We start from the raw sequence: 16,626 nt of genomic DNA, 5'->3' as shown, positions 1-16,626 counted from the left end.
TTTTTAACTATTTCAAATACAACGAAAGCGCTTTGTTTAGTTCATTAGGAGTTTCTAACTTAAGAAGAAAAGTGATTTTAAAACTATTTTCGGACGCGTTTATAAGTTTAAAGTCTGGTTCTTGAGAACCTCTTTTGGTTAAGAAATCCAGGTTAAAATACTTCTCAACTTAGTCAAGATACTATATTTCTTAAAAATAGGTTTACTACTCTAACGCAATGCGCACCTTTTTATAAGTGACAATAAGAGGGTTTGACTAGGGAGTACAACTCGGTTCTGAATACGCGAAAGCGACAGTTCCTGTTAAATTGGTTCTTTTCAAAGTAGGAAACACTGCCCATAAGTAGTTCTATTAGCAAGTACTTGGATTATTAATTGATTATGTGAATTACATTCGAGCCTGTCTTTATTAATTGAACTTTATTCAACACTTTATTTTTCATTGCATACTCTAAAGACATTTATTTTGATGACCTTTGATAAACACCATAACAATAGATAACGATAGATTGACACTTGGTCTATGTGGATTCGACAATCTTTTATATTACTCTGACGCGTTCGTATACTTGCGAAAAGCACCGCATCAAGTTTTTGGCGCCATTGTCGGGGACCAATTTCGTCAAATTTTGTACCCTGTTGTTATATTATTTAGACTTAGGTTATTACCCGCCGATCAATGCAAAGAACTCGCAGCACCGGAAGCTTAGTACACCCTTTAGCGGAACCTGAACGTTACGCTCGCGCATATTTATTCTTTCATAGAATTAGGAGAGCTATGGCCGAAGATCAAAACCAAAGACCTCTTAAGGATTTCGCTCAACCATGTAACGAAGAACCTAGTTCTAGTATAGTAAACTCAACCATACCAGCTAATAATTTCGAATTTAAACCTTCCCTGTTGCAACTAGTGCAACAGAGACAATTCGCAGGTCTCGCTACTGAGAACCCAAACCAACATTTAAAAATCTTTCTTCAATTAGCAGACACTTTTAAAACCAATGGAGCTTCTCCTGAGGCAATCCGTTTAAGATTATTCCCTTTTTCCCTCATAGATAAAACCCTATCATGGTTAGATTCCCTTCCACCCAATTCCATTACGACTTGGGATAATCTTAGAAGAGTATTCCTTGCTAGATACTTTCCCCCGAGTAAGATCGCTGTTCTTCGAAACCATATAACTAGATTTACCCAAAACCAAGGAGAACCGCTGTTCGAAGCTTCGGAGAGATATAAAGAGTTGTTAAGAGCATGCCCACATCATGGCTTAGAAAATTGGTTAATCATTCAAACCTTGTATAATGGACTTCACTATAACACTAAGATGACCATCGACGCTGCCGCGGGCAGCGCTCTGATGAACAAACCTTATCCTAAAGCTAGTGCCCTCATCGAAGATATGGCCCAAAACCATCAATCACGGGGAGTCGAACGAGCGACAATTGAGAAGAAGGAAGCCCATGGAGGAGTGCATGAACTAAGCTCTATAGACATGATGCAAGCCAAAATGGATGCATTAGCCCTCAAAGTCGAGCATATGTGCATAAACCCGAATACTGTAGCCGCAGTTTTGTCGGATTGTGAGATATATGGAACCAAAGGACACCAATCTGCAGAATGCAGTCTATTAAACGAAACCCACTCTGAGCAAGTGAACTACACCAAAGGGAACCCATATTCGAATACCTATAACCCTGGATGGAGGAATCACCCGAACTTCTCCTATAAGAACAATAACCCAATCCAAAATAATGCACCTCCGAGACCTAGTTATCAAGCCCCAAGATGAAATCAACCTATGCAACCTATGCAACCAAAGCCAAGCCTTGATAACATTATGGAAAATTTTATCACTGCTCAAACCCAACAAAACAAGGAGTTCATGAACCAAAACATTCACGTTAATGAACTAATTAATCAGTTAGGAACCAAGGTTGACCAAATAGTTACTCATACCAAGATGCTTGAAACCCAGATCTCTCAGGTAGCTTTAAACCAAGCCCCCCAGACCACACCTGGAGGACAGTTCCCTGGACAACCTCAACAGAATCCGAGAGGACAAGCCACTGCCATTACCCTACGAAGTGGGAACGCTTATGATGAGCCACCAAACCCAAGATTGAGTGAACCCAAAACTTCTAAGGAATATACCGAACCTCCGGACGAAGCAAAGGAACCAGAGGAATCTGGAAACCAGAAAAGTCAAGAAAAAGGAGAAAAACCTAAAGGTAAAACTTACATACCACCCCCGCCATATAAACCACCTATACCATATCCACAAAGACTCAAACAAACCCAGATCAATAACCAATATCAAAAATTTATTAAAGTTATAGAAAAACTTCACGTAGAAATCCCTTTCACAGAAGCCATCACCCAAATACCTTCTTATGCAAAGTTTCTCAAAGACATCCTTACCAACAAACGTAAACTTGACGATCTGAAGCCCTTGGAATGCAATTCTATTTCCGAGAATAAGTTAGCCAAAAAAGATAAAGATCCTGGAAATTTCTCCATTCCTTGTCTTTTGGGTAGTCATGTCATCGAAAAAGCTTTTCTAGACTTAGGAGCTAGTGTGAGCTTAATGCCTTTAGCGATTTGTGAGAGGTTAAATTTAGGAGAATTACAGCCCACTAAGATGTCACTTTAGTTAGCCGATAGATCTGTTAAGTATCCGATAGGCATTTTAGAAGATGTCCCTGTTAGGATAGGTCAGTTATTTACCCCTACTGATTTTGTTGTCATGGACATCAAAGAGGACAATGATATACCAATCCTTCTAGGTAGACCATTCTTATCAACTGCTGGAGCCATAATAGATGTCAAGAGAGGAAAGTTGACCTTTGAGGTAGGTGACGAGAAAATAGAATTTATACTTTCGAAATTTCTTATGGCACCTATGATGGGAGACGCATGCTATGCCTTAGATATCATTGATGAGTGCGTTTTTAGGGAATTAGAACAAGAAGAAATCATAAAAACAATTAAGTTACCATCAACCCTCATATTGGAAGATGATGACTTTAGAAAACCCTACATCGATGATAACCTTTACGAATGTTTATCCCTTACCCCAGATCCTATGCCATGCCCTAAGAAACCAACCTTAGAACTTAAGGAACTACCTAAGAACCTGAGATATGAGTTCCTCGATGAAGAGATGAACCATCCAGTTATAGTCAGTGCTACTTTGAGCCAAGAGGAAACGAACCAACTTTTAGACGTTTTACGAAGATATCCCTCAGCCTTAGGATATAATATCTCTGACCTGAAAGGTATAAGCCCATCTGTATGCATGCATCGAATTTTGCTCGAAGAAGATTCAAAACCCTCCAGAGAACATCAAAGAAGAATAAACCCTATAATGAGTGATGTTGTTAAAAAAGAAGTTCTTAAGTTACTTGAGGCAGGTATAATCTATCAGATCTCAGATAGTAAGTGGGTGATCCCTGTGCATGTAGTACCTAAAAAGGGAGGCATCACAGTCGTGCAAAACGATAAAGGCGAACATGTAGCAAAACGGTTAGAAGGAGGATGGCGGATGTGTATAGATTTTAGAAAATTAAATAAAGCAACCAAGAAGGATCATTTCCCTTTACCATTTATAGACCAAATGTTGGAGCGTCTAGCCAGACACTCTTACTTCTACTATCTAGATGGATACTCAGGATTCTCCCAAATACCTATCCACCCTGAAGATCAAGAAAAAACTACCTTTACATGCCCTTATGGAACTTTTGCCTATAGACGAATGCCATTCGGCCTCTGTAATGCCCCAGCTACTTTCAACGCGGCATGATATCAATCTTTGCAGATTACCTAGATGGTATCATGGAAGTGTTTATGGATGATTTCTCGGTTTGCGGATTTGATTTCCACAATTGTCTTTCTAACCTTGAGAAAATCCTGGAAAGATGCGTGGAGGTGAACCTCGTGCTAAATTGGGAAAAGTGTCATTTCATGGTGACCGAAGGAAATGTTTTAGGACATATAGTTTCCGAAAAAGGTATAGAGGTAGATAGAGCTAAAATAGAAGTAATAAAGAACCTAAAACCACCAAAAACCATCAGAGAAGTCTGAAGCTTTCTTGGACATGCTGGATTCTACCGGCGTTTTATCAAGGACTTCTCCAAAATAACTAAACCTTTAACTGGACTTTTAATGAAAGATGCTGAATTCATTTTCGATGGAAAATGTAATGATGCATTTAATCTTTTAAAACAAGCTTTAGTATCTACACCCATTATGAAACCACCTAATTGGTCAGAACCTTTTAAGATAATGTGCGATGCTAGTGATTATGCGGTTGGAGCCATTCTAGGACAAAGGAGAGATAAAAAATTACATGCAATATATTATGCCAGTAGAACCCTAGATGCTGCCCAACTTAACTACACAACAACTGAAAAGGAATTACTCACTGTAGTCTTCGCTATAGACAAATTTAGATCTTATCTAGTAGGAGCAAAAATTATAGTTTACACCGATCATGCTGCCATTCGTTACCTATTAAGTAAAAAAGATGCCAAGCCCAGGTTACTCCGATGGATTCTGTTACTACAAGAGTTTGATTTAGACATAAGAGATAAAAAAGGCACTGAAAATGTAGTAGCTGATCACCTTTCTAGGCTAGAATATCTAAAACTAGATTTAGTACCCATAAATGATGATTTCGCCTATGATAGACTGATAGCTAGACTAGAAACCATTGAAGACGATAACCTAGGCACTCATGAGCACTTCCAAAATTCCTTAGCAGTAAGTAACGTACCATGGTATGCAGACTTTGTTAATTACCTAGCTGCTGATATCGTACCCCCTGATCTTGACTACCACCGCAAGAAGAAGGTCTTCAACGATGTGAGAAACTTTTATTGGGACGAACCGCTCCTTTTGGGTAAAGATGGCATTTTTCGCCGTTGCGTTCCAGAAGAGGAGGTAAAGAGTATTATTGAGCATTGTCACTCTGCACCCTATGGTGGACATGCGAGCACCTCTAAGACATACGCTAAGATTCTTCAAGCTGGCCTACTCTGGCCTACCATGTGGCGTGATGTCCATGCTTGTATTGTCAAATGTGACAGATGCCAACGCATTGGAAACATTTCAAGGTGTGACGAAATGCCTCTAAGAAACATTCAGGAAGTAGAACTCTTCGACGTATGGGGTATAGATTTCATGGGACCTTTCCCACCATCCTTAGGAAACAGGTATATCTTAGTAGCTGTAGACTACGTGTCTAAGTGGATTGAAGCTATAGCTGCACCCACAAACGACACTAGGGTGGTGATCAAGCTATTTAAAAACTATATATTCCCTAGATTTGGAACACCATGTTTAGTCATAAGCGATGGAGGATCACACTTCATATCGAGGATATTTGATAAACTTTTAAGAAAATATGGAGTTAGGCATAAAGTAGCAACACCATACCACCCACAGACTAGTGGCCAAGTAGAAGTATCCAATAGGGAGATAAAATAAATCCTAGAAAAAACTGTTTCTATATCTAGGAGAAACTGGTCTCAGAAGCTTCAAGAAGCACTATGGGCCTATAGAACCGCTTTCAAAACCCCTATAGGAATAACTCCCTACCAACTAGTCTATGGAAAATCCTGTCACTTACCTTTCGAATTAGAGCATAAGGCCTATTGGACCATTAAAACTTTGAATTTAGACTACCTGACCGCCGGAGAAAAGCGTATCCTTGACATTCATAAACTAGAAGAACTTAGGCAATCTGCCTACGAGAATGCAAAAATATACAAAGAGAGAACAAAAGCCTGACACGACAAAATAATAGTAAAGAAAAACTTCAATATAGGCGACCCTGTTCTCCTTTTTAACTCTAGGTTACGAATCTTCCCTGGGAAGCTACGCTCAAGATGGACTGGCCCTTTCGAAGTATCCAAGATTCTGAGATCCGGAGCCGTAGAAATCAAGAACGAAACCTGTAGTCCATTCATTGTAAATGGACAAAGACTGAAGCTCTACGAAGGAGGAGGCATTCTAGCATACTACTCAAGCCACATTCTGATTGATCCACCGATTCCTACTACTACAAGTGTATAAATTCTGATCGTCAAGCTAATGACGTTAAACAAGCGCTGCGTGGGAGGCAACCCATGGTTTTTCATTTTACTTTTTCGTATTTATTTTATTTTATTTTATTTTATTTTTATTTTCACCGGGACTAAATATTTGAATGGTTTGTATTTTCAGGATCCCTTTCCTAACTTTTACAGGATGCAGGATTTCGACGATATGCACGTAGCCTATAGAGATGATGCTCAGAGAGAGCGCTACATCGCTCTTTATCAGTGCCCTATGGCGCCCACACGTTATCCAGATCAACACTGCATGGAGGCATTGGGCATTGAGCCGAGTATCCGATTTCTGAGCCACCAGCTTCATTGGGACGAGTTCGCTAACGACCTGAGTAACACCTACAGGAACTTGACATTGGAGTTCCTCAGTTCATTTGATTATGACTCGTACTCTGGACCGGATGGGTATGCTACTTTCAGGCTTTTTGGAGTTGAGTACTCTTTTAGCCAGAAAGAGTTCGGTGACCTATTGGGTTTCCAGACCACTCCTAACGCTACCCCCGAGACACCTATGGGATACTTTCTAGGTAAGAAGGGGGAAAAGTTCTAGAGTGATATATCAGGTGGAGGGAGTCAGAATCCTTCTACGCAGTTGTCTCAGGCTATACATAACCCTGCTTTTAGATACTTCCAGATGATACTGGCACATTCCTTCCTAGGAAGACCGGATGCTGAGACATTACTGAGTGAAGAGGAGATCTTTTTACTATTTTGTGCATCCTAGTCTCGCCCAGTAGCATGTGGGAACTTTCTGTTATGTGGCCTCAACGGTGTTTCCAGATCGAACGAGGGAGTCATCCATGTAGGAGGGATCATCACACAGATTGCTATCGCTCTAGGTCTATCTCGTAAGCTGTTACATCTCCGGACCTACTGTGGGTACACTACCATGGATATCGACTTCTGTTTGACCAGAGGGTTGATGAGGAGAGCCTCCTTCCACCCATGTCAGTTCAGATTGCTAGTCGAAAGCGAGGCGATTCATTATTTTACACTACCTGATCCTATGATGACTAGTGTGCATGATCCAGCGAACTGGGGTTATGCTCTGGAGGGCCAGGGAGAGACTATCGAGGAGCCGAGATCACCACCTATTGTTGAGTATACGCCTACACCACCTTCTCCCAGGATCACTGTATTCTCTAACAATCTATCATTGCAGACCCCAGACATCCGCACCCAGATTGCAGAGTATCGTAGAGAGATCGCAGAGCTTAGACAGGAGGTGGCTGACCTCACCTTACAGATGGGAGTATCTGATCTCACACACGCTACTGAGGCCGACTGTTTATACCAGGAGATTGCAGAGCTTAGGTAGGAGATAGCCTTGCTCCGTGGATCTACTCAGGAAGACGAATCCCCTACTATATGATCTGACCATTTCATTTTATTTTATCTCTTTTTATGCTTATATTTCTCGCATTTACATAACTTATTTTATATCATTGCATTTGGGATATTTTTCTTGACTATGTCAGCATATTGATATTTCCACATTTATATATTCATGTTTTATGTTTGTTTATTTTATTTATATTTTTATTATAGTTTAATTATATTAGTTGTTTATTTATTTATTAGTCTAATATTTAAATTTTTTTTTATGCAAGCTTCATGTTACTAGGAAATTACAAGACAAACGCTATCCGGACCCCCCAACCGAAAAGACAACGAGAAGCCCAAGCCAAAGGACCAAAATCCGGCCCAGCCGAATTTTGCCTTGTGGTGCCAGCCATAGACCCTGTGGCGCCCGCCACAGCGTCTGTATAAACTCGGGGCAAACTCCTTTTCTTCACCATTTTTACACCTTCAAACCTTCAAAACCCATTTTTTCACCTTGCAAAAATGTCCTTGAACCCCACAAAAGCTCCCACCTTTCTAATCCTCATACCATACAAATCATTTTTCCGATTTCCATTTTCATTTTCATCCGTCGAGTTTCATAAAAATCCAACCTTTTTACAAACCCATTCCATCTTCTTCACCACATTGCAAGAGCTACATAATGGAGTTTAATGGATTCATTCTTCGAGGAGGGAAACCGGGAGATAGGCAAAGGAAGATTATCGAACGGTTGCAAAATCGGGAGATCCTCCCGACAAGGTATGTTGATGAAAATTGTCTCTACACTTTGGGTATCTACCATAGCATATTTTATTTATTAGATAATTTAGGTTTACATATTATCTTTTCAATCAAAGAACCTACCTATGAGCGATTGACAATCAAATTTTTAAGTTCTTTAATCTATATTGTCAATCCGATTTAGAATGTTTGCTGTTGAATATGAATTCAGTACCGACGAACTAGCAGGCTTGTTAGGAATCCCTCATGGGGACGGTGCTATTTGTGAGGCTCCTTTGGATACGGATTGGTCAGTCGAGGTGTTTTCCTTCTGGCAGAGATTGTCAAACACTTCCATAAATTCTTTTGAAGGAATTCTTGCCTCGACTATCCATAACCCGACCATCAGAGTTTTCAGATATCTGTTGGCATGTATTGTTTTTGGCTGGGAGAATCCAAATAAGGTCATAACTAGAGAGCTTTCTATTTTTGCAAGGAAGCCTCACAAATAGAAGAATTAATTCGGTCCCGTTCATGCTCGCACATATGGCTTTAACTTTAAATAAAGCGGGACCGATTGTTTTTGGAGGATTGATTACGTCTATTGCTCGGGCGCTTAACCTGAACAATGAGATAGCTACCTTAGATCCCTTACCTCCTTGCACAATTAACCTAAAATTTCTGAGAGATATGAAATTGTGCCGATTGAGAAGAGAAGGAGGCTATGTTCTTATGGTTCATGGTGTAGCTATCCCATCTGTTGTTTTACCATGCACTAGACGTACTGATGTACGAGATGAAAGAAATTGGACCTACGTTTTAGATGCTCCACCTATTTTAGGTCCTCTTCCTCCTAATGTTCCTGATGAGGCGGGACATGACACTGATGAAGAATATGATCGGAGAGAGAGATCTCCCGTACCTGATGTGTCCCCCCATCATCCTTCACCACCACACACCGCACCATCTTCTTCTTTTGCAGGTACTGCTCCTGGCTTTTATATTACAGAAGAGATGTGGCGTGACCATATGGCTAGAGAGCAAAGGTGTGACGACCTATTCTCTACCATCCAACAACAACTGGCGAATAACATGAGCTTCATGCAAGAATCGCAGCGGAGGACAGATAGATCCTATGACACTGTTTTACAGTCCCTGCAAACGATCACAGACACGCAAGCCCGTCAGCAACAATACCACCGTCAACATATTTCACTCATCGAAGCCACTCAAGGTTCCATTTTGGGTAACCTTCGAGAGGTGAGGACTGCTCAGGATGCCTTACAGGCCAGGATGGATCAGAGAGACCGTCGTCGTACCCGATCCAGTCGTCCACCTCAGGATGGTGAAGGCACCAGTGGTCAGCAGTAGGTTGTCAGGTACCTCTCCCCTTATCTTATTTCGAAACATTGGGGACAATGTTCGATTTAAGTGTGGGAGGAGACTCTATCGTCTTTTCTTTATCGCTTTTCTTTGCTGTTTTCAGTTAGTTTGTTTATTTTCTTTGCTGTTTTTAGATAGTTTGTTTATTTATTGCTTTTTGTTTACTTTATTTTATTTCGCTTTTAGTTTAAGTGTCTTAGATAATGCATGAGTCTGACGAGTCACCAAATATAGTGTATCTTTAGTACAGTCTAATCTCCCCATTACTTGAGCCCTACCAAAACAATTTTTTTTTTGCAAAAGAAAACAATGTTATTCTGAAAGTTTTTGGGTTTTAAAGATGAGTTTTAGTAAGGATGCGGTGACTTGGGAGAACTTTTTGACACATCAGTATTGTCTTAGCACCATAGACTTCGTAAATATAGGAAGCATTCCCGAAACCCCATATACCATGGCCTTAATCATCATTTCAGTATAAGTCCTTAGTAGTTTATCCCAGCAGTCAGCTCCGGCCTACGCATCCTCTACGTACGGGACCGATGAAAATAAGTGAATGATCCAGTGAAATAAATAAAAGAAAGCAAAAAGGCAAATCCGATATAGGTGACCCTCACAAAGTCATTTAAACCTTAGAGTTGTAAAAATTTGCTACAAAAAGAAAAAGAAAAAGAAAAAGAAAAAAAACTTACCCGCTGTTAGTTGGTTCAGAGGTATTTGGCGCTGAACTCGGTAGAACGGATTACGATCCAATCCCCCACAACTACAGTTGGGACAAATAAAAGAGTTTACACATATTTATGTGCCAGGAACCCCATGTTCGGATCATAATCACTAACAGGTCACTCTGCTATGAAGCATGTACGGATAACGGGCTTAATGTGATTGCGCCTGAATGAAAAGGACACAAAAAGAGATGAAGAGGCAGGCCTAGGTATTGTGGGATAATATGGGGTTGGTTAATATAGGAATGAAGTTTATGTCCGTGTTTGCGGATAAGTGTCATCATGATACCCTTAGTTCACTCAGTTAGTACCTATCACTGCATCCCGACTTGAACTTAAAAATCTTTCTAGCCCGAATCAATCGTTGACACCTGTTCTTCTTTTATGAGCTTTTTAGTGTTTTGCTTGAGGACAAGCAAAGGCTTAAGTGTGGGAGAGTTTGATGACACTGGAATTCACCATATTTTTGACTCCGATTTCGCATGCATTTTAGTAGTTTTATTGTTATTTTGTTGTGTTATTACTATATTTTTCTTTGTTTTCAGGTTTTTACTTTAATCGGAGCCCCGATCGAGAAAAGGAGTGAAAATGAGCTAAAAACCCTAAAATTCAGCATTTTACACTTGTGGCTCCCACTGTGGCTGGCGCCATAGACCTTGCCATGACGTGTCCTAGCTCAACTTCCCTCAAATGCCACGTTTCCCACTACTTCTACTAAGGCGCCACAGATTGGCCTTGTGGTGGGCGCCATGGACTTATGGCGGGCGCTACAAGAGGAAAAGTTTTCCCTCCCAATTTTAAACTGAAGGGCATCCTCGTCATTTCCATCATTTTACTTGCTTATAAATAGAAACTCAAATTCATTTGTTTAATCACCCAAACTTAAAGCAGAGGAAGATCCAGAGCAAATTTAGTTTCACTTAGGCATATATTCAGTATTTTAAAGTGGTAATCGCTTCGCATTGGGGTGTTACCACAATTGTGTAATTGAGTTTTGTGATCGAGTCTGTAATCGAGTTTGGAGCACTTTGGAAGGAAGTTAATCCTGTCGTCATTTTCATTTCCGCTTTGCATTTTATTCAACCCTCTGATTGGAGCAGGTTTTTATTACTTTGCCTTTATCTATTTTATTTTCCCGCATTGTCTTTACTTTATTTATTTCCCGCACTCGCTTTACTTTATTTATTTCCCGCACTCGCTTTACTTTATTTATTTCCCGCACTCGCTTTACTTTATTTATTTCTCGCACTCGCTTTACTTTATTTATTTCCCGCACTCGCTTTACTTTATTTATTTCCCGCACTCGCTTTACTTTATTTATTTTCCGCACTCACACTACTTTTATTTATTTTCCGCACTCGCACTACTTTTATTTACTTTCCGCACTCGCACTACTTTTATTTAAATTAAATGCACCTTTACTTTACCATGTCTAACTAAACCTATAAGGTTAGAATGTAAGGATCGTAATTGAACCGATAATCCGTACAATTGTTCGTAGAAACGCTTAAGGGCTATTTTGACTTTCAACTTAAGTTTTCCCGCACTTAATTTCCGTTGGGTAAGATCGAAAGCCGTCCAACGTCTTTTTAAACTTAATTGTTTTTAACTATTTCAAATACAACGAAAGTGCTTTGTTTAGTTCATTAGGAGTTTTTAACTTAAGAAGAAAAGTGTTTTTAAAACTATTTTTGGACGCGTTTATAAGTTTAGAGTCTGATTCTTGAGAACCTCTTTTGGTTAAGAAATCCAGGTTAAAATACTTCTCAACTTAGTCAAGATACTATATTTCTTAAAAATAGGTTTACTACTCTAACGCAATGCGCGCCTTTTTATAAGTGACAATAAGAGGTTTTGATTATGGAGTACAACTCGGTTCTGAATACGCGAAAGCGACAGTTCCTATTTAATTGGTTCTTTTCAAAGTAGGAAACACTGCCCATAAGTAGTTCTATTAGCAAGTACTTGGATTATTAATTGATTATGTGAATTACATTCGAGCCTGTCTTTATTAATTGAAATTTATTCAACACTTTACTTTTCATTGCATACTCTAAGACCTTTATTTTGATTACCTTTGATAAATACCATAACAATAGATAACGATAGATTGACACTTGGTCTTTATGGATTCGACAATCTTTTATATTACTCTGACGCGTTCGTATACTTGCGAAAAGCACCGCATCAAGTTTTTGGCGCCGTTGCCGGCGACCAATTTCATCAAATTTTGTACCCTGTTGTTATATCGTTTAGACTTAGGTTATTACCCGCCGGTCAATGCGAAGAACTCGCAGCACCATAAGCTTAGTATACCCTCTAGTGAAACCTGAACGTTATGCTCGCGCACATTTATTATTTCATAGAATTATGAGAGCTATGGCCGAAGATCAAAACCAAAGACCTCTTAAGGATTTCGCTCAACCATCTAACGAAGAACCTAGTTCTAGTATAGTAAACCCAACCATACCAGCTAATAATTTCGAACTTAAACCTTCCCTGTTGCAACTAGTGCAACAGAGACAATTCGCAGGTCTCGCTACTGAGAACCCAAACCAACATTTAAAAATCTTTCTTCAATTAGCAGATACTTTTAAAACCAATGGAGCTTCTCCTGAGGCAATCCGTTTAAGATTATTCCCTTTCTCCCTCAGAGATAAAGCCCTATCATGGTTAGATTCCCTTCCACCCAATTCCATTACGACTTGGGATAACCTTAGAAGAGTATTCCTTGCTAGATACTTTCCCCCGAGTAAGACCGCCGTTCTTCGAAACCATATAACTAGATTTACCCAAAACCAAGGAGAACCGCTGTTCGAAGCTTGGGAGAGATATAAAGAGTTTTTAAGAGCATGCCCACATCATGGCTTAGAAAATTGGTTAATCATTCAAACCTTCTATAATGGACTTCACTATAACACTAAGATGACCATCGACGCTGCCGCAGGCAGTGCTCTGATGAACAAACCTTATCCTAAAGCTAGTGCCCTCATCGAAGATATGGCCCAAAACCATCAATCATGGGGAGTCGAACGAGCGACAATTGAGAAGAAGGAAGCCCAAGGAGGAGTGCATGAACTAAGCTCTATAGACATGATGCAAGCTTGAGGGAGCACTGGCTATCATTTTCTCATAGTAGAATGAACTCAAGGTCTTCAAAAAAATCTTGGTCATCTCTTTCTCCTCAAGGGGTGGCACTATCTGAGCTGCTAACTCACGCCACCTCTGGGCGTATTATTTGAAGGTCTCTTTCTCCTTCTGGGACATTGCCCTCAACTGGTCCCTATCAGGAGCCATATCCATATTATATTTATATTGCTTGACGAAGGCCTCGCCAAGATCGTTGAAAGAGCGGATGTTCGAACTTTCCAGACCCATGTACCACCGGAGAGCGGCACCGGACAGACTGTCCTAGAAATAGTGGATGAGTAATTAGTCATTATCAGTTTGCGTCGACATCTTGCGAGCATACATCACAAGATGGTTGAGAGGGCATGTGTTTCCCTTATACTTCTCAAAGTCAGGTACTTTGAATTTAATAGGGATCTTCACATTGGGCACAAGGCACAACTCAGCGGCACTTTTACCAAAAAGGTCCTTCCCCCTCAGAGTCTTCAGTTCCTTGCGAAGCTCAAGGAATTGGTCTTTCATGTCATCCATCTTCTCATAAACATCTGGACCTTCAGATGGTTCAAAATGGTAGATGGTATCTTCAACTCTTGGTAATGTGTGCATAACGGGAGGTGGCACTAAAAGGACCGGGCTAGATGCCGGCAAAGAAGCAAGAGTAGGAGTAAAACCCTCTGGCACAAAATTGGCGGGCATTCCCCACGGGAACCCGGCCGACATAGATGGCGCAAAGTGGGCTGTTGCAGCAGGCACAGTAGAAGTTGCGATCTCAGAAATGACCGTCCTCTGGGGAGGAGTTGAGGGTGTCGGAGAAGACTGGCTCTAGGCAGCCATGAATGACTCCATCAGGGCAGTAAATCTGGCTACTTCCTCCTTCAGCTCGCGGTTCTCTTGTTCCAAATGATCCATCAATTTCGATGAGTTGGCTCTGGTGTAGTACCGGTGAGTCAGCTTGCCTTTGAAATAAATGAAGAACACAGAGTTAGACCATAGGACAAGAAGCCTGGAGCAAAACCTGCTTATGTGCATGATGCATGCAATGCTTGTGCATATGATTTGTTTTTATATCAGAGGAACTTTAGAGTTCTATTTGCAAATATTAAACATTTATCACATATGGAAATACAATATCAATAATATCTGGGACATGCTTTTACACCAAAGAAGCACAACATTGGTAACCAAATATAATACAAGAGAGAAGGAAAATGATCATCCTATGGATCCCTAGAAACAATCATCTAAAGCTCGAGAGACTGGAAGATAAGATGCACGAAGCCTCTTCACCTCCTCCTCATAGGCTGCCTCCATATCTGCTTTCTCCTTGGCGAGCCGATCGTACTTCCTCTTCCAAATTTTGGAAGATTGAGGAAGTAGAGAAGTCCATGCATCATCAGGATCATCAATGACTTGATGCTCAAGGAATTCAATCAAAGCATCCTTCTCCTTGATTTGCTGAAGCAACTCCTCTCGTTCACGAATCCAAGCACGTGAACGATCTTCATCTCTCAACTCCTCTACTCCTTGGTCAGGGAGAGTTGAAGGCCAACCACAATCAAAGGTGTAGGTTTCGGATACTCGTAAGGCATGAGGTACTCGGAAGCTCTCCTCCTAACCCAAGAAGTATAAGGTTCCAAAGCGATACAATTCTTCGGACCTAGCTCCTTCCTTCCTTTCTTATGGATCTTGCGCCAAACGCGGACCATATTGCCCTTCAAGCCTTGGGGATCTTTATCCTCCTGAAAAAACACACCCTCTAACAGAATGTTATTGGGTTTATCCTTTAGGGGGAACCCAAGCTGACGACGTGCCAAAACAGGGTTGTAGTTAATCCCACCACATGTACCAAGAAGAGGCACATTGGAGAATTCACCATAAGAGTCGATAATCTGCACACCATCGTACACACGGTTGTACCAGAAGATATCATCATTAGTGAGAGACATAAGTCTTGTGGACCACCGTAGCCATCCTTTGTTCTCCTTGAAGGAGACCGTCTGTGGTAAGTGCGAAATAAACCACTTGTACAACATAGGCAAACAGCACACAATGGTACCACCACCCTTTGCATTCCTCATATGCAAAGAAAAGTAAGTGTCACCCAACAGAGTCGGAACGGGATTAAGAGTAGAGAAAATCCTAATAGCGTTCACATCCATAAACTTGTCGATGTTGGGGAACAATACTAGCCCATAGATGAGAAGTACAAATATGGCCTCAAAGGCGTCTTCACTCATGGCCTTCCCATACATAGTAGCTTGAGCGATAAGGAACTCAGAAGGGAGACCTTGAATTCCACCTTTGGTAGTCATATGAGTACCAACCAGAGATTCATCTATATGCAACAGATCAGCAATATCTTGAGAAGTAGGAATGATCTCTAAGCCACTGAACGACAACCGGTCTAGAATAGGTATACCCACAAGGTAGGCATACTCCTCAAGTGTAGGCAAAAGCTGGAAATTTGGAAAAGTGAAGCACCTATACAGAGGGTCGTAGAACTGCACCAATACACTCATCAATCCTTCGTCCACCTGAGTAGTCAAAAGAGAAAGAAGCTTCTCAAAACGAGCTTTGAAACCCAAAGGATCTAATACATAGAATGTCAAATTCCTTAGCTCTTTCAGGTCTGGTTGTTTGAAGTTGTACTTCTTTGTATTCCTTTTTGTCTTTCCATGTCTGAAAATTTGCAAATAGACCCCTTTAGTTCCTTGAAAATTTTCTTATTGTTTTGATGATATGGATGCAAATGGGTGCATGAATGCATGAATGCAACAATCACACTCAAGGATCAAGCAAAGCACACCAAACAAAGGTCATGGGATGGATCATGTCATCCTTAATATCAATCATCCATTTTGGTGGATTATGGTTTACACCTTATCAACACCCAAGTTCCATTGATATTAAGGATACATGAACAGATCAACCATGAATCAAGGGTTTGTTGCAAGTCACGAGCATGGAGTCTCGGCTAAGAACCACCCAAAGGGAGTGTACTAGGGTTTAAACCTTCCAAACATGTTCTACAAGAGGTTCCCATAGTCATCATCCCATCTTTCAGATATTATCGGATAAACGACTACTCGTATTCCAAAAATATTCTTAAGAGAGATTCTTATGAGTGTAGTATCGCATAACAATCATATCAAATCTTACACTTGAACGACTTTCGCACTACATCCTAAGAATAGGCCAAGATGGGCTTGGTAAACTAAGGT

At 40.6% G+C, this 16,626-nt stretch overlaps 2 non-coding genes across 2 annotated transcripts; both read right to left on the bottom strand.

Moving 5' to 3' along the window:
- Positions 1–1,162: 1,162 nt before the first annotated feature.
- LOC127109221 (small nucleolar RNA R71) lies at positions 1,163–1,269 on the bottom strand. The gene has a single exon (XR_007796558.1). It is a non-coding gene; the product is annotated as a small nucleolar RNA R71 (small nucleolar RNA).
- An 11,770-nt stretch (positions 1,270–13,039) lies between these two features.
- Positions 13,040–13,146, bottom strand: LOC127109994 (small nucleolar RNA R71). Its single transcript, XR_007797234.1, has one exon. It is a non-coding gene; the product is annotated as a small nucleolar RNA R71 (small nucleolar RNA).
- Between the last annotated feature and the right edge of the window lie 3,480 nt (positions 13,147–16,626).

The sequence above is a fragment of the Lathyrus oleraceus genome, chromosome 7 (genome assembly GCF_024323335.1).
Source record: "Lathyrus oleraceus cultivar Zhongwan6 chromosome 7, CAAS_Psat_ZW6_1.0, whole genome shotgun sequence".
NCBI classification, from domain to species: domain Eukaryota; kingdom Viridiplantae; phylum Streptophyta; class Magnoliopsida; order Fabales; family Fabaceae; genus Lathyrus; species Lathyrus oleraceus.
The sequence above is the reverse complement of the archived record's forward strand: the minus strand, read 5'-3'. Positions and strand labels throughout refer to the sequence as shown.